This window comes from Balaenoptera borealis (assembly GCF_965194805.1).
Source record: "Balaenoptera borealis genome assembly, chromosome: X".
Lineage (NCBI taxonomy): Eukaryota > Metazoa > Chordata > Mammalia > Artiodactyla > Balaenopteridae > Balaenoptera > Balaenoptera borealis.
This window is the reverse complement of record NC_138881.1, coordinates 120,768,287-120,789,139: the sequence shown is the minus strand read 5'-3', so window position 1 is coordinate 120,789,139 and position 20,853 is coordinate 120,768,287.

Sequence of the window (20,853 nt, the reverse complement as noted above, 5' to 3'; positions counted from 1 at the left end):
ATGGGTCCAATGTAATCACAGGGTCCTTTTAAGAGGGAGACTGGAGGCTCAGAGTCCAGAGTAGGAGATGGGAAGATGGAAGCAGAGGGGTGTGTGTGTATGAGAGGGGGTGAGGGAGAGGGAGAAGGAAGAAGAAAGGGAGAGGGAGAAGAAGAGGGAAAGTGAGAAAGAGAGAGATTAGAAGATGCTATGCTGCTGGCTTTGAGTATAGAGGAAGGGGCCATGAGTCAAGGAATGTGGACAGCCTCTGGCAGCTGGAAAAGCCAAGGAAATGGATTCTCTCTTAAAACCTCCAAAAGGAACACAGCACTGTTGACCTATTTCAAATTTCTGATCTCCTTAACTGTGAGATAATAAATTTGTGTTGTTTTAAGCCTGTAAATTTGCATCAATAGGAACTAATTCAGAGTCCCTACCCATGAAAGTTCTAAGCTACCACTTAAAACTTTTCTTGCCTCTTTCAATTGTGCCCTTTTAATAGACATATCATCAGGGAGTGACTTGGTCACTTATCAACACTTTCACCTTGTGGTATCCAATACATCTATATGTCCTCTGGTTCTCCTGAGATAGTAAGTCATAGTTTTTAAATAATTCTTCTTAGTTTGTAATGTGTACAACAACATACTAGATACAAAAATATTACACAAGCCATTATCATTTTCAAATATTTCAGAATTTTGTTTTGCTCATGCCATATTATATGACAGGTCATTTTACACGTACCTGTTTCAAGTTATCTTTGTTAAAATATATGTGTATAATCAGATTTGTACATTTGAATGTTATCTAGCTTTGAGTGGAGTTATACCTGGAGTTAGATTAATTCTTTAAAATATCGTTCCTCAATAACCAGTGATAAATGTTTGCCAGTAGTCTCCATCTCCCACAGTCTGGAGCACATAGCAGAACTCAGTAAATATTAGTTATAAATAATCAATGAAATAACCTTTGAAACACAAACTGAAGAATTTTAAAAATCAAGGCATAGCTTCTTCAGAATTGTCTTGTAATCAAAATGTCTGTAAAATGTAAATAATACGTAAAAAATCCAACACACATCATTTTTATCTTTATGACACTATATTAATTTATACAAATTTCTTCCATTGTACCCAAATTCATATAGACTTTAATCGTTCAAAGCACTATTTGTATAAATGAAGCTCACTAACTTTCTTGCTGGATTTAGGTTTGAGGATTGAGTACCTTCTTTGTTAGATTGATTAGAGTGTACATTATTATAATATTATTATGGGATGCCTGGTGCCTCACACAGAATGAAGTCAGTGAGCTCCCTTATCACTGAAAGGAGTGGAGTAAAGACTAAATGTCAATGTGCCAAATGTTTTGAAAAAGGAACTTCTGATTAGAAAGGAGATTGAATTAGAAATGGCCTCTAAAGTCCCTTCCACCTTGAAGAGTCTATGATTCTACCATATAACTTCAGGATGGCCAACCACATGAATCACACATAGTCAGCTTAGATGGTTCAGCTCTTTTCACTAGTCACCATGGCTGAACTATATCTGTACCATCTTATCATTATATTCATGTAGAGCCAGCCTCGCAGGAGAAATAGTCCCATCATTAATATATTTAACTCAGAAGGGATTCCCTTAAATTTGCTCTTTAACTTTTGTAAGACAGTTTCAGAATTATGACATTACATCAAGTACCAGCAACAGCACATTTTCCAGGGCAGGATGAAGAATGTCTTAGAGTGGGAACGCAAATTCAGTGTTACAAAACACTAGAGTATATAAATCGGGCTGTCATTCCCCTCTGGCCTCTATCCTTGCCCACGAGGACATTCCTCAGAGAACATGTCATTTCATAGAAAATACATCATTCTATAATCATTGAATCAGGGAAAGCTAGCGAACATTATCTTGGGTCAAAACAATACAGAATTTCTCTTTTTTGCTGTGGAAGTTCTCAGTATAAAAATTATTCACAAAGAGGGGGTAGTCTGAATTCAAGGAAAAGATGAGATTGCACAAAGTATCCTCATTTATACTCAAGTCTAGGGGTCAGTTTAGGAAGAAGCTATGATCAAAGGTAATCCAGTATCTGAACCCAAAATAGTTTCCATTTGTCTTGGAATTTTACAATCTTTATATAATTTCTTTTTCTTCGGTACAGCACTGTCAAAAATATTTGAATAAATCAATGTACCAAAAACCTAAGTATTTCTCAATTAATTACACTGAAACAGCAAAAACTTGGCTGTTAAAACTCTGTAATTTTCTCCCAAAGTTTTCCAGGCTTCTGCCCGATGAAAGGTTAGACCTCTCACTGGAAAGCAAATAAAATAAAATTGAAAAAAAAATAAACATAACTAAAACCTATTCAGGATTATTCAAGCATTGAGACAGTAGTAACTAAAATCCCTTTTAACTCTAACCACCTATGTGTGTGGGAAAGCTACCATTTAAATGTTTGGTTTGTTCTAATATATTAATTACATGATATATCATATTAATTATTATTATAATTATCAGGGTGCCCAAGAGCCCTGTTGTTTTATATTTTTAGTGCAGCTTCATTTTGCCTTTCATTACTGATACAAACTTACATACATAAGTCACATATTAATATTAAATTTACTTAGTTTTGTAATGTGGGCTTTTCCTTTGCAAATTTAGCTTTAAAAAGTCGCTCTGAGATAAAAAGCAGACAAGGGTCTATTGGGTTTTTGACCTATTAGCTATATCTGTAGTAGGCTGAGGAAGGTCTAAAGACCCATACTCTTCCTGTCAGTACTGTATACTTGGCAGAGACGGAAGCTAGCAGGGCTGGCCAGGTCTGACTGTCAAAGTCATGGTTAAGCAAAAACATAGTGACTTCACAATCTTCTATGAGTACTAATGGAGGAGCTACTAACAACTACTATTTATTGAGATCTCAATCTCTCTCTATAGATATGGATATAGATGTACATATAGATATAGATAGATATAATTGAGAATAGATATTTTAAATTTACTTCCATTTCAATAATTTATTTTATATATATATAAATATGTATTTAAATATATATTTATATTTAAAATATATAAATAAATATATATTTTTTACATATATTTAGAATATATTAAATATTTTTAAATATTTAAATAATATATATTTATAATATAAATATATATACTTATATTTAAATATAAATATATATAAGTATATATTTATATTTAAATATATATATTCTCATGTAATGAGATACAGAAAAAAATCACAAAATTGCTGAGTACCAGAACTAGTATTTGAAATAAGCCTTCCTAATTCAAACTTCATATTCTATTCAAAACAGCACACTGCCTAGGGCCAGTTCGAGTTTTTGGCAATTTATTTTCTAATTTACATACTGTAAAATTTACTCTTTTTGGTGTGTGAGTTTTGAGAAATGCATAGAGCAATGTAACCACCACTGCAAACAACAGAGGAAACAGTTCAATTATTCCCCCCAAATCTCGTCATAGTGCCCCTTTGGAGAGAAACCTTTCTCCTATCCTAATCATGGCAAAAAGAGAAATGAAGAAAGAAGGCAAGGGAGAAAGAGAGAGAAGAAAGAAAGAAAGGAAAGAAAGAAAGAAAGAAAGAAAGAAAGAAAGAAAGGAAGGAAGGAAGGAAGGAAGGAAGGAAGGAAGGAAGGAAGGAAGGAAGAAAGGGGAAAAGAAAAAAGAAAGAAAGGGAGGGGAAAGAGAGAAAGAAAGAAGGGGTGGGGGGAGAAAGGGAGGGAGTGGGATGGAGGGAGGAAGGAAGGAAGGAAGGAAGGAAGGTAGGTTGGTTCTACCTCACTTCCCAGTTCTCAAGTGCAAAGTTTTCTTGGTCCTCTGGCCATAAAAAGATTTCTCTAGGAGTGTTCTGTGGATTTCTGCAACTTGGGTCAAAGCCAGGAGATAGAGGAGGAAAACAGTAAACAACCAAAAAACCCAGGAATCACAGCATGGTGCTTGTCCTTCACATTTTTACTCCCTCCCCCAACAGCCTGTTATTCCTACTTTTCAAGGTCTTCAGGTAGTTGCTTTTATATTCAGTCCATTTTTTTTTTAGTAGTAATCAGTGGGAGAGAGAGGCTATAATGGGCTTCCTCCAAGTTGACCAGGATGAGAAGTCCAGTTTGAATTTAAGAAGGGGGCATGGATTCTTTGGTGGAATAGTTCAACTCCACAGTGTAAAATGGGTTCTACTATGCTCTGTCAGTGATACTTAAGATAACATTGGATACAAGCCTGAGCAGGTTAACCTCTATCCTGCAGCTGAAAGTTAAGATTAGTTTTGAGACCTCTGACCAGTAATGAAAGAAAGATATTTGTCACTTGTTCTGAGGTAGGAAGTTCAATAAGTTAAAGATCAGGTTTCTATCATGTGTATGGGAGGTAGGATATCCTCAGGGTGCCTAAGACCCCTGTTGTTCTATATTGAACTCAAAAGTTTTGGTCTACTCAATTATTTCCACAGATTTACTTGATATCTGTATATCCATACTTTTTTTAAAAATTACAAAAATGTCATATTAAAAAGAAAACTGTACTTCAGAGGATATGATTGCCATGTAGTGGGGGCCACCCAAACTGCAGACCACAGTTACCAAGGTTTCTAGGAGGTTCTGAGGAAGAACCTGACAAAATCAACTACATCTAGGACTCTCTTTGTGTTCATCCTAAGGACACAGAATTTTGCTGGATATTTTATTCTCTAAGGTCCATTATTTATCCTATAAATATAATAGTCACCTTCTTCTTAGTTCATAGTTCTAAATAGCAAGCACAGGTATATTTGTAATAAGGAAATAAGCATCTAAAGAGTTGAGAAGTGTTCTAAAAAGTTCCCCAAGATTTGGAGCTCTGGGGCCAGTGTCTTTACTTGAAGAAAACATCAAGTTATAATACTTTATTTTGCATTTATGTTGAACTTAATAATATACTGTATTTTTATCTAAATTAATTCAACAAATATTTATTGAGAACCTATAATATTCCATAAAGATAAAAGGAATGCTTCATCGGGAAAAAGTAACAATGTGAATGTGCCTAATAACAGAGCTTCGAAATACATGGAGGAAAAAAACCAACAAAATTAAAAAGAGAAACAGACAAACTCACAAAGATAGTTGGAGAGTTTAAGATTTTTCACTAAGTAATTGGTAGAACAGTTGGAAAAAGAAAGAGCTGAAGACGTTAACTGAAGCACCAGTTCACTGGCAATATTCCTTGAGGATGGGAAACCATCCTTTAGGTCAAATATATTCACTGAGTCAGAAACCTGTGTCCCTGTGTTAGGCTGACTAGTACCTCTCACTACATGTCCATGTCCTAATGTCCAGAGCCTGTAAATGTTATGTTATAGGGCAAAAGGGGCATTGCACATGTGATTAAGAATTTTGAGATGGGAACGTTATCCCCTTCCACCTGGATTACCCAGGTGGGCCCTAAATGTAAATATAAGTGTCCTTATAAGAGGGAGGCCAAGGAATATTTGACTACAGAAGAGGAGCAACTGATATAATGACAGAAGCGGAAATTGGAGTGATATACCTTAACAATGGTGGAAGAGGCCACAAGCTCAAGTTTGCAGTCTCTCCTTGGAATGTATATTTGGTCCAGCATTCTGTGTATGCTCACTAGCCATCTGCCAAAGTTCACTTTTGCTTTTATTGGGAGAATGCACGAGGAGCCGACCACAGGGTATGTGTGTAGGGGGGTGCACGTATGAAGCACGCTGAACACTGGGTGAGCCCATGGGCCAGTTGGTGGGATATGCAGATGAGGTGTCCCCAGTAGCTTGTGGGTGGGCTTCTTGATGGAGTCCGTGATGCAGTTAGTAGGATCCTCAACTCTTTAATGTCTTCTGAGAGTCCTATCTGCCACTCACACAACTTCTTCTCACCCCTGAGTTGTGTAGCTCATGACTCAGTAGCACAACTCTCTAATGCATCCAAACTCGTTTGTTTCCCCCCCTCCAGTAGTGTGCTAGCACTTCTCTGCTGGAAACCTAGACTTCCACAAAGACTCTCTTGTCTGTGGGTGATTGTCTAAGACAGTGTTTTCCAGGGACTCCAAGACTGCAGCCAGGAGGGGCTGGAGTTGGTTCACAGGCCACTGCAGTGTCCACAGCTGGGACTAAGGTCTGTATACCTATTACCCAATGCACAAGCAGGCGAGACTCCTCCAGGGTCCCTTGACATATGGTCCTGGATCCCACAGTTCCCACAATGGCACTTTCATACATGGATGGATGCCAAATTGTTATTGTTGGGGAGGGACAGGATTAGGGACATCTTATTTACTCATGTTGCTGATGTACAATGCCTGACTCTTGACTGTCTCATGCACTAGGAGATAAAAACCTATAAATGGCATTACTGAGACATTTGACAACATTTGAATTTTTATTTTGATTAGATAATATTGTATAAATGTCAAACGTTCTTATTTTGATAACTTATTGTGGTTATGTAAGAGATGTCCTAAAGAAAAGACACCTAAATATTTAGAGGTAAGTGAGCATGTGTGCAAATTATTCTCACATGATAAGAAGGAGGAAGAAAGAATGAGGAAGAAAGATTGAGAGACAGAGAGAGAAAGAGAGAGAGAGGACAAATGATGGAATAAATGGTAAACAATTAGAGAATCTGGGTAAAGTATATTCAGGATTTCTTGTACTATTCTTGTAACTTTTCTGCAAATTTGAAATTATATAAAAATAGAATGGGCAGTACGCCTGACCATCTGTCTCTTGCTTCAATATTGTTTGGACAGAACAGACACGGGGACTCCCCTTCTTCCAGCTTCCAACCACTCTCCAACCTCCTCTCCAGTCACTACCTCAGGGACCATTCTTTGGCCCATCGTCTGCTTCTGGGACTAGCCAACACGGTTTTTTGTTGTTACCACCTTATTATCAGCCACGAGTTCTCAGATTCATTAGAATTATTCCACTAATGTGGAGACTGCCATCAACTTCATGGTCACTCTGCATCTGCAGCCCTCCAGGGTCTACCACTCTCTGGGTTTTCTATTTAGAAGGTGAGCACATGGCCATAGAGAACATGGGCTACTTCTCTGAGATGACCCAGGAGAAGTGCAAGGGCACTGAGTGTCTGCTGAAGATGCAAAACTAGCACAGTGACTGTGCCCACTTTCAGGACAGGCAGAGCTACCCCAGGACGAGTTGGGTGACAGCCTGGCTGCCATGGCTCTGGAGAAGAGTCTGAACCAGGCCCTTTTGGATCTGCATTCCCTGGATTCTGCCCTCACAGACTTCATCTCTGTGACTTCCTGGAGAGCCACTGCCTAGAGGAGGAGGTGAAACTCATCAAGAAGATGAGCAACCATCTGACTGATCTTGACAGGCTGGTCAGCCCCCAGGTTAGGAGCCTACCAAGTGCACAGCTAGGAGCCCTTGAATCCCAGCCCTTGAATTTGAGAGGGCCGTCTCAGCTACCTGGTAACAGGGCTTCTGCCTGAGCCTCTCTCTCCAGTCACTAGGCAGCTTTTTAACCAACGTGGATCCTTATCCTAGGCCATGGACCAAATGGAAACAATAACATTTTTTTGCAGCTTAAAATAAAGTATTACCCCCAAATATATTAATACATGGTACTATGAGAGCATAGAATATAGGGGCCTAACCTAGTTTGGGGGGTTAAGAACACTTTTCCTGAGGAATTATTCATGATCTGCCCCCTTTGGGCCAGTCATAAGTCCTTGATGTTCAGAGTTTTCACTTGGTGTTTCTAAAATATTACTGAATTATTCTCACTTTTGGAATGTTGCCAACTCTTGAGGTGTCAATGCAGAATTCATATTTATAGCTGAAAATGGAAGTGATTTAATGAAAGCAAAATGACACTATTTCTACTAAGTAAATTTTTACCTAGAAGAATTCTACTTGGCCGCATAATAATCAATACTGAAAAAAAAAAGAATAGGTTAGATGCGAGCCTTCATCTCTTGCTTGTTCTCTGACTTTCTGTGTCTGATAGGGGCTATTCTCCTCTCATCATGGTTGAAGGTTAAACCCCATTCACAGATGCAGAGATGGGAAGACCCAAGCTTCAGTAAGCCTCATAATCTAGAGAGTTGAGAAACAGTCTTCAGGGTTCTGTCTGATGAGTGGTTTCTGACACTGCTATTCACTAACTTCATATAGGTTTTATTGCTATATAGCTATATGTAACTATATATATGTGTGTGTGTGTATATATATATATATATTTCTCTATATAACAGTTCAAGCACGGTTCCAGAAGTTGTGGGAGATAAAAGGAAACATGAAATGATCTTTGATTCCCTCCCCAAAAACTGGGCAGTCTAGTGAGAGCAATAGAAATGTATATAAAGACTATACAATGTAATCCCAGATAAGGCAAATTGAGATTAGAGCTGGTCTGGGAGTCTATTTTGCCCTTTTGTTTCTCAGAAGGTGATCCTACTTATAGAACATACTTATAAGGTAGTACAAGAACCACTCAGAAGTGTACCACTGAAGCATTCTGTTTTGTATGTCTAAAATATTTGCTATTCCAGAAGAGACATTTACTGTCTGAGATAATCTGAAGAGGAGCAAATTTGGGTAGTGGAAGGAATATTGTCAGCACCTGAGAAGAAACTAAAAGTTACCTCCTGGCTTGCTTGAACAATATTTTAATGTTGTAGCAGTTTAAATAATTTATGTTCTTTTTAAACTCTTTGTTACAAATGTCAGCAAAAGACAGCAAATATTTCAGAAATCAATACTTCTCCCAAATTATAAGTAAAAACATAAGTAATCCTTAAAGAATATTGTGTCAGGAATATGATATGTTCTAAGATAAAATATCAATTAAACATTTTAAATATCGAGGTGCTAAAATACTTGATTACATAAAAAAATCAGAAAATGCAAATCAAGAGATAACCCATTCAATCTTCTTTTGCATTCAGCTTTAAATTGTCTAAATAACTATGACAGAGACTTTAATAAATTATCCTATCTATATTATCACTTATATGTGGAATCTTAAAAAATGATACAGATGAACTTATTTACAAAACAGAAATAGACCCAGAGACATAGAAAACAAATTTGTGGTTACCAAAGGGGAAAGGGGGGGAGGGCTAAATTATGAGTTTGGGACTAACCAGATACACAGTGCTATATACAAAATAGATAAACAACAAGGATTTACTGTATAGCACAGGGAACTATATTTAATATCTTGTAATAACCTATAATGGAAAAGAATGTGCAAAAGAATATATATATATTTATATTTATAACTGAATCACTTTGCTGTACACCAGAAACATTGTAAATCAACTATACTTCAATAAAAAAATTATCCTATCTATAGATCAGAGCAACTCTGTGAGGATGTATTAATATTTCCATTGTACAGATAAAAAACTGATGCACAACATGGATAAACAATTTCTCAACATCTCATAGCATATAAAATTTACATACATGTAGATATAGCCTCTTACTCTTATGAAAATAACCCTTTAGATAATGAAATGAATGTTCCTTTCAGATTTCTCAGCAGGGGAGATTTACTTCACTTTTAGGGCCCAATTTTTATTTTTAAATAGAATAAGGAGGGCCTATTTATTTTCCCCGGCATGAATTTTGTAATTATGCTATTTTATTTACTCAGTAAATATCCTCTAACTTCTTTTTCATCCCTACATATATTTTCAGAACTCCCCTGCTTTGAAAAATTATTTTCCTTTAAGTTCCTGAAATAATAAATTATATTCCCAGTTGTTGAAAGAACTTGTGGATAAAGGTTTCAAGCCACTCTCAGTAATCATTAAAGGATCATAAAAAATGAGAGAAGTGATGGAAAAATGATGATAGGCAAATCAAGTCATAATTTTCATAAAGACAGAAGAAAGCATATTCCCCAGATTATAGTCCAAAGTATTTGACAGTAATACTAGATACATTACTTGAATGTTAAAGAGATGTCTTGAGAGCATTTGGAAATAATTGTAGGAGCACTAGTGGACACTCATAAAAAACCATGGCAGAAAAACTCATTTCCTTTGTTAGAAAGATCACTGCAGTGGTGGACCAGGAGGTGGCTGCCAATAGAGCCTAACTCTTGTCATCAATGCCCCTAATGATGTACTCCATCCATTCCACAGACTGATGCCAAATTAAATGTCCAGTTTTTAATGATAAGAATTTGCATGATTTCAATATTAATAACAGACCAGGAAAACCCCACAATATTAAAATTATAACCCAAATGAGAATCGTCAACAGCAATCTCAAAGGGGTTCATTAGCTACAGCAAACTTTTTACTATTCCTTTTCTCTGGGTAGCGTAATATTGGTCAGCATTAATTTAACAGAGTGGGATTTTAAAAAAACATTTTCAAGATGATTTAGGGACTTATTGACTCATGAAATTGTGATAGGTTTTATCAGAAAAACCCTGCATCCAGGTGATAGCATTTCTAAATCAAGCCCTGGTTGTTAATTAACATGTGGAAAAGGGAAGGATATCATTATTCTCTCTATATCCAAATTGTTTCCACTGTAGTCTGTGTTGCAATTCTACTTGAGAAAGGATCTGAAACATTCATGAATGTCTTTAAGGCTTGTAAGCCACTCATTATTTTCATACTGTAGAGAATGGAAATGAAAAAATCCTAAATCTGCAACTACATCTTAGGACCTTGCCAAGTTTCCCCCAAGACATTATAGAATTACTGACAAATCCCTATGAAAGCAATTTCTATTACTGTAGCATTAAAGTAATTCTACTCCTAATGAACCCCATTACAAAGCTAGCACTGAATGTTGGGGAAAGGATCAGCATATCCTTGTAACAGATATCAGGTTTTTCTATATATAATTTCTATTTTTAAAAAAACTTTAAAAAATATAACTTTTACCTCTGGTTATAAAAGCAACACTAAGAATAATAAACTAAGAAAACATCTCTAGTTTAATGACCCAAAGATGAAAACTGACATGATTGTATGTTTTCTCACTGTTTTCTCTACTTGAATGTATTACATGCCTACATTTTAACCATAAATTGGGATCCTACTTTATTGGCTTCTACTTCGGAGGACTTCTTCTCTTAACAATATGCCATCACCATTTTCCCATGATATTAGATGTTCTTCTAAAATATTATTCTTAGAGCTAACATAGTTGCTATATGTTTAAGGTCATAGCTTTATAATCTAGCTGAAACTGCATAATGCTTTATTTAGATTGTTTAATTTATATGTTATGAAGTCAATCTCTTAGAGATTTGTGTTTTAGTTAATTGAACCTAAAATATTTTCCCAAATTATTTCTTTCTGAATAATACATAACTTATATATGTTTTACCTGTCATCATTTTTAGCACTAAAGTACAAAAGACCTTGAAAGAGATACATTATTTCAGAGAATTTTTTTAAGTAAGTACAGTTTTTCTACCCAAATTATCTGACAGAAAGCATGTACAAAACAAGCATTCCTGGCTGCTCTGTAACTCTTTCTCTGGAGAAACAGCAAAATTCAAGTATGTGAGATTCACTTTTAATGATTATCTATTGTCATTTTACGGATAGCAAAGAAGGAATTTCTCACCCATCACTCTCCATACTATTCATGTATATTCTTAAATATAAACAACATGATTAGAGAAATCACAAGTATATGAATAGGAGACTAGAAGAGTCTGGCACCCAGACAGAAGAGTCTGTTTATATTTAAGGAATATATTCAGAAGACGCCAACATCTCCACCTTCAAGAATAACACTATTATAACACTGTAGTACATAGTTTTCCTAAAAAATTCCTACTACTACTACTAATTACAACTAATATGTATTGAATAGTAACCAGGTGATATACTTTAACTACCTCTAATCTCACAACAAGCCCATATGGTAGGGACTATGACCATCACAAAATTTAAAAAAGAAACTTTCCATTGTCAGTAAAGGACAAAACTCAGATCTTGAATCCAAGTATCCAGAAGTAAAATACAAGCCCTTAACCAGTGCATTATTAACACCATCTGCTATGGACTGAATTGTAACCCCTCAAAAATGTATATGTTGAAGTGTGATGGTATTGGATATGCCCACCAATGTGGGTGTATCCACCAACCCACCAATGTGATGGTATTGGATACGGGGCTTTTGGGAGATAATTAGGGTTAGATGAGGTCATAAAGATTGGTGACCTTATGGGAAGAGGTAGAGATGTTTCTCTTTCTCTGTCTCCTCCACCCCACGTGCATGCAGTGAGGAAAGGCCATGTGAGCACACCACAAGAAGGCAACCATCTGCAAGCCATGAAGAGAGGTCTCACAAGAACCAACCATGTCGGCTTCATGATCTAGGACTCCAGCCTCCAGAACTGCAAAATAAATTTCCACCTTTTAAGCTACCCAGTCTATGGTATTTTGTTATGGCAGCCCAAACTGACTTAAGGCACCATCAGAAAGCAAAGAATGGGTTACAGTTGTGCTATTATTGATCCTCTCAAAAGTTGGGGTGGCTGGAGCCTCATTCCACCTTCTCTCCCCACATCAGCTTTCTCCAGCTTTAAGTATCCCTCTGGTTTGGAGAGTAGACAATTTTTTAAAGATGGTATTACAGAGACAGTGACATCAGCATCATTGCCACGTAAAAATATCCCTCCTTTTGGTCTCCCATTTTTAACAACTAAGTTCGGTATCCATCCACAAACAGAAGTACCTCTGTGGGAGTTGTGGGATCCTAGATCCAGGGATCCAGGCCAAGGGACCTGGGATGACTCTTACCTACCTCTGCATCAGGTATTAGGCAGACAGACCACAGCATGAACTGTGGAACCAGCAAGAGCTTGAGAACCATTCAGGGACTCTCTCAGCCACAGTCAGGGGAACACCAGGAGATTGCTGACTTGGGCAGACACCCACTGATGACAGCAATTGGAAAAGTCCAGCCTTCCCAAGGAGAGATTCCAGCATTCTGTTGGAGAAAAAAAAAATGCAAGTTTGGATGCTGTGGAGAGGGTAAGAGGAACTCTGCCAGCACCACCCCTCCCCCAAGGCGGCACAGTGCTGGGTGGAACTAGATGGCGGTGACCTCCCGATGTGGGAAAGGGAGAGAGGGGAGTGAGTGCTCGGCTACCCCAGCTGTGTGGGATGCTGCTGGAGAAGCACGCTTCTCTCCAGCAAAACCCAGAGTACTACGGCAGGACCTCCATGACTGGGGGAAGGGAGGAGATCAGGAAAGAGACAGATAATATCAAAGGGTATTAAAGGAATGCGGTTCCTGCTGACAGCTTTCAGGACTCCAGCAGGAAGCCTGCCATTTAGCCACTGGGAGAACCTCACCTGAGGATCCCCCCACCTGGAGCATGGACACCCCAATGCCCTGAGTTCTAAACCCACACCTCCCCCCAGCCTGTGGTTGGCCCCTAGTGTGTCCTCTCAAATGCGGCAGTGAGAGTGAACGCTGGTAAACAGGGAGTCCCTCGGAAATCAGGCCAGCGTCTGTGGGCGTGAGAGAAACCACAAACTTGAGTTGCAGTGCCACCTTCTGTAAAACTAAAGAGAGGTTTCCAGCAGCCAGTTTGGTGAGTTGTAAGAACCAGAGATTTACAAGCTTAAGAATTCTGCCACAAGAGGGAGCAAGAAGCGTGGAGCATGTGTATCCACACAAGGCTGGAGAAAGTCCCGGATACAAACAACAACCAACCAAAAAATATCTCCCACCTGAAGACAACAGGGAAAGATTTAAGGAGGTGCCTGATACTTCAAATGCAAAAACAGCAAAGCTCCAACAAACTTCTCCTTCAGATATGAAGGGGAAGTAAAGACTTTCCCAGATAAAGAAAAGCTGAGGGAGTTCACAATCACTAGACCTGCCTTACAAGAAATGCTGAAAAGACTCCTTCAAACTGAAATGAAAAGAGGCTAATTAGTAACATGAAAATATGTGAAAATATACAACACTTTGGTAATGGTAAATATAGAGTTAAATTTGGAAATTTCTAATTCTGTAATATAATGGTGTATTAAAATTTTAACTATGGTATAAAGGTTAAAGAAAATAATATTAAAAACTATAGCTACTATAATTTGTTAAAGAATACATAATATACAAAGAGGTCATTGTGATATCAAAACCTAAAAGGGGGAGTAAAAGTGTAGAGCTTTTGTATGCAACTGAAGTTAGGTTCCTATCAGCTTAAAGTGGACTGTTTTATCTATGAGATGTTTTATGTAAGCCGCATGGTTACCACAAAGGAAATACCTAGAGTACATTTTGCAAAAGGCAAAAGAGAGTGGAATCAGAGCATACCACCATGGAAAATGGCTGATTCATAAAGACAGGCAGAAAGAGAAGAAAAAACAACACATTATGCCTATAGTGTGAAGAATGGAAGGTTTAGGACAGGAAGAGCAGCTAAGAGGTTGTAGTAACCTAGGTGAGAGATGAGAAGCTTGAACATTGAGGGTAGGAATAGAGAGAAGGGGACAGATTAAAAATATATTTAGGAGAAAATGGTGATTGATAGAAGACATGAAATAAAGTAACTTTCATGTTGCTAATCCTTTAGGGAATTAACCTTTATACTGTCTCACTTTCTGTCCATTTCTACTGCACATCATGGACACACCAGTGTGGTCCCACCCTACCTCTCATACTCACAAATCATTTTTCTAATTTATATATCATCTGCTCAATGTCTCCCTCTCCAAATACAATCTCACTTCCCCTCATTATGACCATATCCATCAAATCTACTATTTAAATCACCCTTTCAATAAGAATTTAACATTTAACATATAGTAGGCAATGTAGAAGATAAAGGATATATTAAGTATCATCTCTCAGCTCCTAGAGGTTACAAGCCAGGGCACTGATCACTTCACATCACAGACTTGTCTCAGGCCATCATTTTCCTCTGACCATGGTGAATTCTCTCCATACCTTGATTTGCTATTTCCCTAATCTTCCCACAAAAAAAATATGGGAATATCATATTCCTTTTCTGCTGATGCACCAAAGCAATACCCTCTGTCGAGCATTTACATTGTGCCTCACATAAGTGTTTTACATGTTATCTTAATGTATACTTTAAAACTCCTACAAGATGGATATTATTTTCTGCATTTGAAAAAATGTGTAACCCAAAGCACAGAGAGATTAAGTAAGTTGCCAGTGTTATATAACTAGCAAGTACTACTGTGATTCTGAACCCAAAGTTAATTATTTCTGTCTACTTATGCCAAGGGGTTAAATGATCCTTTTATTTGTGGTTTAGGGAGTGGATTAATAGGAGGGGGCAGATTTGAGAAAGAGAACTGCAGTATTAAATGTGATCATTCCCAAGTCTACATTGGACTGTTTAGGATACCAAGTAATTAGAATACAGTATATTTCTAATAAATATTATCTTTTTTTTTTCTTTTTTTTTTTTTTGTTCCCATATCTCTTCCCTCTTGCATCTCCCTCCCTCCCACCCTCCCTATCCCACCCCTCTAGGTGGTCACAAAGCACTGAACTGATCTCCCTGTGCTATGCGGCTGCTTCCCACTAGCTATCTATTTTACATTTGGTAGTGTAGTCCATGACACTCTCTCACCCTGTCACATCTCACCTCTCCCCCACCCCATATCCTCAAGTCCATTCTTTAGTAGGTCTGTGTCTTTATTCCCATCTTGCCACTAGGTTCTTCATGACCTTTTTTTTTTTCCCTTAGATTCCATATATATGTGTTAGCATACTGTATTTGTTTTTCTCTTTCTGACTTATTTCACTCTGTATGACAGACTCTAACTCCATCCACCTCATTACAAATACCTCCATTTCATTTCTTTTTATGGCTGAGTAATATTCCATTGTATATATGTGCCACATCTTCTTTATCCATTCATACGATGATGGACACTTTGGTTGCTTCCAAGTCCTGGCTATTGTAAATAGAGCTGCAATGAACATTTTGGTACATGACTCTTTTTGAATTATGTTTTTTTCAGGGTATATGCCCAGTACTGGGATTGCTGGGTCGTATGGTAGTTCTATTTGTAGTTTTTTAAGGAACCTCCATATTATTCTCCATGGTGGCTGTATCAATTTACATTCCCACCAACAGTGCAAGAGTGTTCCCTTTTCTCCACACCCTCTCCAGCATTTATTGTTTCTAGATTTTTTGATGATGGCCATTCTGACCGGTGTGAGATGATATCTCATTATAGTTTTGATTTGAATTTCTCTAATGATTAAGGATGTTGAGCATTCTTTAATGTGTCTGTTGGCCATCTGTATATCTTCTTTGGAGAAATGTCTATTTAGGTCTTCTGCCCATTTTTGGATTGGGTTGTTTTTTTTTTTTTGTTATTGAGCTGCATGAGCTGCTTGTAAATCTTGGAGATTAATCCTTTGTCAGTTGCTTCATTTGCAAATATTTTCTCCCATTCTGAGGGCTGTCTTTTGGTCTTGTTTATGGTTTCCTTTGCTGTGCAAAAGCTTTTAAGTTTCATTAGGTCCCATTTGTTTATTTGTGTTTTTATTTCCATTTCTCTAGGAGCTGGGTCAAAAAGGATCTTGCTGCGATTTATGTCACAGGGTGTTCTGCCTATGTTTTCCTCTAAGAGTTTGATAGTGTCTGGCTTTACACTTAGGTCTTTAATCCATTTTGAGTTTATTTTTGTGTATGGTGTCAGGGAGTGTTCTAATTTCATACTTTTACATGTACCTGTCCAATTTTCTCAGCACCACTTATTGAAGGGACTGTCTTTTCTCCACTGTATATGCTTGCCTCCTTTATCAAAGATAAGGTGACCATATGTGCGTGGGTTTATCTCTGGGCTTTCTATCCTGTTCCATTGATCTATATTTCTGTTTTTGTGCCAGTACCAAACTGTCTTGATTACTGTAGCTTTATAGTATGGTGTGAAGTCAGGGAGCCTGATTCCTCCAGCTCCATTTTTCGTTCTCAAGATTGCTTTGGCTATTCGGGGTCTTTTGTGTCTCCATACAAATTGTGAAATTTTTTGTTCTAGTTCTGTGAAAAATGCCAGTGGTAGTTTGATAGGGATTGCATTGAATCTGTAGATTGCTTTGGGTAGTAGAGTCATTTTCACAATGTTGATTCTTCCAATCCAAGAACATGGTATATCTCTCCATCTATTTGTATCATCTTTAATTTCTTTCATCAGTGTCCTATAATTTTCTGCATACAGGTCTTTTGTCTCCTTAGGTAGGTTTATTCCTAGATATTTTATTCTTTTTGTTGCAATGGTAAACGGGAGTGTTTTCTTAATTTCACTTTCAGATTTTTCATCATTAGTATATAGGAATGCAAGAGATTTCTGTGCATTAATTTTGTATCCTGCTACTTTACCAAATTCATTGATTAGCTCTAGTAGTTTTCTGGTGGCAGTTTTAGGATTCTCTATGTATAGTATCATGTCACCTGCAAACAGTGACAGCTTTACTTCTTCTTTTCTGATTTGGATTCCTTTTATTTCTTTTTCTTCTCTGATTGCTGTGGCTAACACTTCCAAAACTATGTTGAATAACAGTGGTGAGAGTGGGCAACCTTGTCTTGTTCCTGATCTTAGTGGAAATGGTTTCAGTTCTTCACCATTGAGGACAATGTTGGCTGTGGGTTTGTCACATATGGCCTTTATTATGTTGAGGAAAGTTCCCTGTATGCCTACTTTCTGCAGGGCTTTTATCATAAATGGGTGTTGAATTTTGTCAAAAGCTTTCTCTGCATCTCTTGAGATGATCATATGGTTTTCCTCCTTCAATTTGTTAATATGGTGTATCACGTTGATTGATTTGCGTATATTGAAGAATCCTTGCATTCCTGGAATAAACCCCACTTGATCATGGTGTATGATACTTTTAGTGTGCTGTTGGATTCTGTTTGCTAGTATTTTGTTGAGGATTTTTGCATCTATGTTCATCAGTGACATTGGCCTGTAGTTTTCTTTCTTTGTGACATCTTTGTCTGGTTTTGGTATCAGGGTGATGGTGGCCTCATAGAATGAGTTGGGGACTGTTCCTTCCTCTGCAATATTTTGGAAGAGTTTGAGAAGGATAGGTGTTAGCTCTTCTCTAAATGTTTGATAGAATTCGCCAGTGAAGCCATCTGGTCCTGGGCTTTTGTTTGTTGGAAGATTTTTAATCACAGTTTCAATTTCAGTGCTTGTGATTGGTCTGTTCATATTTTCTATTTCTTCCTGGTTCAGTCTCGGTAGGTTGTGCATTTCTAAGAATCTGTCCATTTCTTCCAAGTTGTCCATTTTATTGGCATAGAGTTGCTTGTAGTAATCTCTCATGATTGTTTGTATTTCTGCAGTGTCAGTGGTTACTTCTCCTTTTTCATTTCTAATTCTATTGATTTGAGTCTTCTCCCTTTTTCTCTTGATGAGTCTGGCTAATGGTTTATCAATTTTGTTTATCTTCTCGAAGAACCAGCTTTTAGTTTCATTGATTTTTGCTATTGTTTCCTTCATTTCTTTTTCATTTATTTCTGATCTGATCTTTATGATTTCTTTCCTTCTGCTAGCTTTGGGGGTTTTTTTGCTCTTCTTTCTCTAATTGCTTTAGGTGCAAGGTTAGGTTGTTTATTCGAGAGGTTTCCTGTTTCTTGATGTAGGCTTGTATTGCTATAAACTTCCCTCTTAGAACTGCTTTTGCTGCATCCCATAGGTTTTGGGTCGTCGTGTCTCCATTGTCATTTGTTTCTAGGTATTTTTTGATTTCCCCTTTGATTTCTTCAGTGATCACTTCGTTATTAAGTAGTGTATTGTGTAGCCTCCATGTGTTTGTATTTTTTACAGATCTTTTCCTGTAATTGATATCTAGTCTCATAGCGTTGTGGTCGGAAAAGATACTTGATACGATTTCAATTTTCTTAAATTTACCAAGGCTTGATTTGTGACCCAAGATATGATCTATCCTGGAGAATGTTCCATGAGCACTTGAGAAAAATGTGTATTCTGTTGTTTTTGGGTGGAATGTCCTATAAATATCAATTAAGTCCATCTTGTTTAATGTATCATTTAAAGCTTGTGTTTCCTTATTTATTTTCATTTTGGATGATCTGTCCATTGGTGAAAGTGGGGTGTTAAAGTCCCCTACCATGATTGTGTTACTGTCGATTTCCCCTTTTATGGCTGTTAGTATTTGCCTTATGTATTGAGGTGCTCCTATGTTGGGTGCATAAATATTTACAATTGTTATACCTTCCTCTTGGATCGATCCCTTGATCATTATATAGTGTCCTTCTTTGTCTCTCGTAATAGTCTTTATTTTAAAGTCTATTTTGTCTGATATGAGAATTGCTACTCCAGCTTTCTTTTGATTTCCATTTGCATGGAATATCTTTTTCCATCCCCTCACTTTCAGTCTGTATGTGTCTCTAGGTCTGAAGTGGGTCTCTTGTAGACAGCATATATATGGGTCTTGTTTTTGTATCCATTCAGCCAGTCTGTGTCTTTTGGTGGGAGCATTTAATCCATTTACATTTAAGGTAATTATTGATATGTATGTTCCTATTCCCATTTTCTTAAATGTTTTGGGTTTGTTATTGTAGGTGTTTTCCTTCTCTTGGGTTTCTTGCCTAGAGAAGTTCCTTTAGCATTTGTTGTAAAGCTGGTTTGGTGGTGCTGAACTCTCTCAGCCTTTGCTTGTCTGTAAAGGTTTTAATTTCTCCATCAAATCTGAATGAGATCCTTGCTGGGTAGAGTAACCTTGGTTGTAGGTTTTTCTCCTTCATGACTTTAAGTATATCCTGCCACTCCCTTCTGGCTTGCAGAGTTTCTGCTGAAAGATCAGCTGTTAACCTTATGGGGATTCCCTTGTGTGTTATTTGTTGTTTTTCCCTTGCTGCTTTTAATATGTTTTCTTTATATTTAATTTTTGATAGTTTGATTAATATGTGTCTTGGCATGTTTCTCCTTGGATTTATCCTGTATGGGACTCTCTGTGCTTCCAGGACTTGAGTAACTATTTCCTTTCCCATATTAGGGAAGTTTTCAACTATAATCTCTTCAAATATTTTCTCAGTCCCTTTCTTTTTCTCTTCTTCTTCTGGGACCCCTATAATTCGAGTGTTGGTGCGTTTAATGTTGTCCCAGAGGTCTCTGAGACTGTCCTCAGTTCTTTTCATTCTTTTTTCTTTATTCTGCTCTGCAGTAGTTATTTCCACTATTTTATCTTCCAGGTCACTTATCCGTTCTTCTGCCTCAGTCATTCTGCTATTGATCCCTTCTAGAGTATTTTTAATTTCATTTATTGTGTTTTTCATCGTTGCTTGGTTCCTCTTTAGTTCTTCTACATCCTTGTTAAATGTTTCTTGCATTTTGTCTATTCTATTTCCAAGATTTTGGATCATCTTTACTATCATTATTCTGAATTCTTTTTCAGGTAGACTGCCTATTTCCTCTTCATTTGTTAGGTCTGGTGTGTTTTGACCCTGCTCCTTCACCTGCTGTGTGTTTTTTTGTCTTCTCATTTTGCTTATCTTACTGTGTTTGGGGTCTCCTTTTCACAGGCTGCAGGTTCGTAGTTCCCGTTGTTTTTGGTATCTGTCCCCAGTGGCTAAGGTTGGCTCAGTGGGTTGTGTAGGCTTCCTGGTGGAGGGGACTAGTGCCTGTGTTCTGGTGGATGAGGTTGGATCTTGTCTTTCTGGTGGGCACGTCCACGTCTGGTGGTGTGTTTTGGGGTGTCTGTGGCCTCATTATGAGTTTAGGCAGACTCTCTGCTAATGGATGGGGCTGTGTTCCTGTCTTGCTAGTTGTTTGGCATAGGGTGTCCAGCACTGTAACTTGTTGGTCATTGAGTGAAGCTGGGTCTTGATGTTGAGATGGAGATCTCTGAGAGATTTTTGCCGTTTGGTAT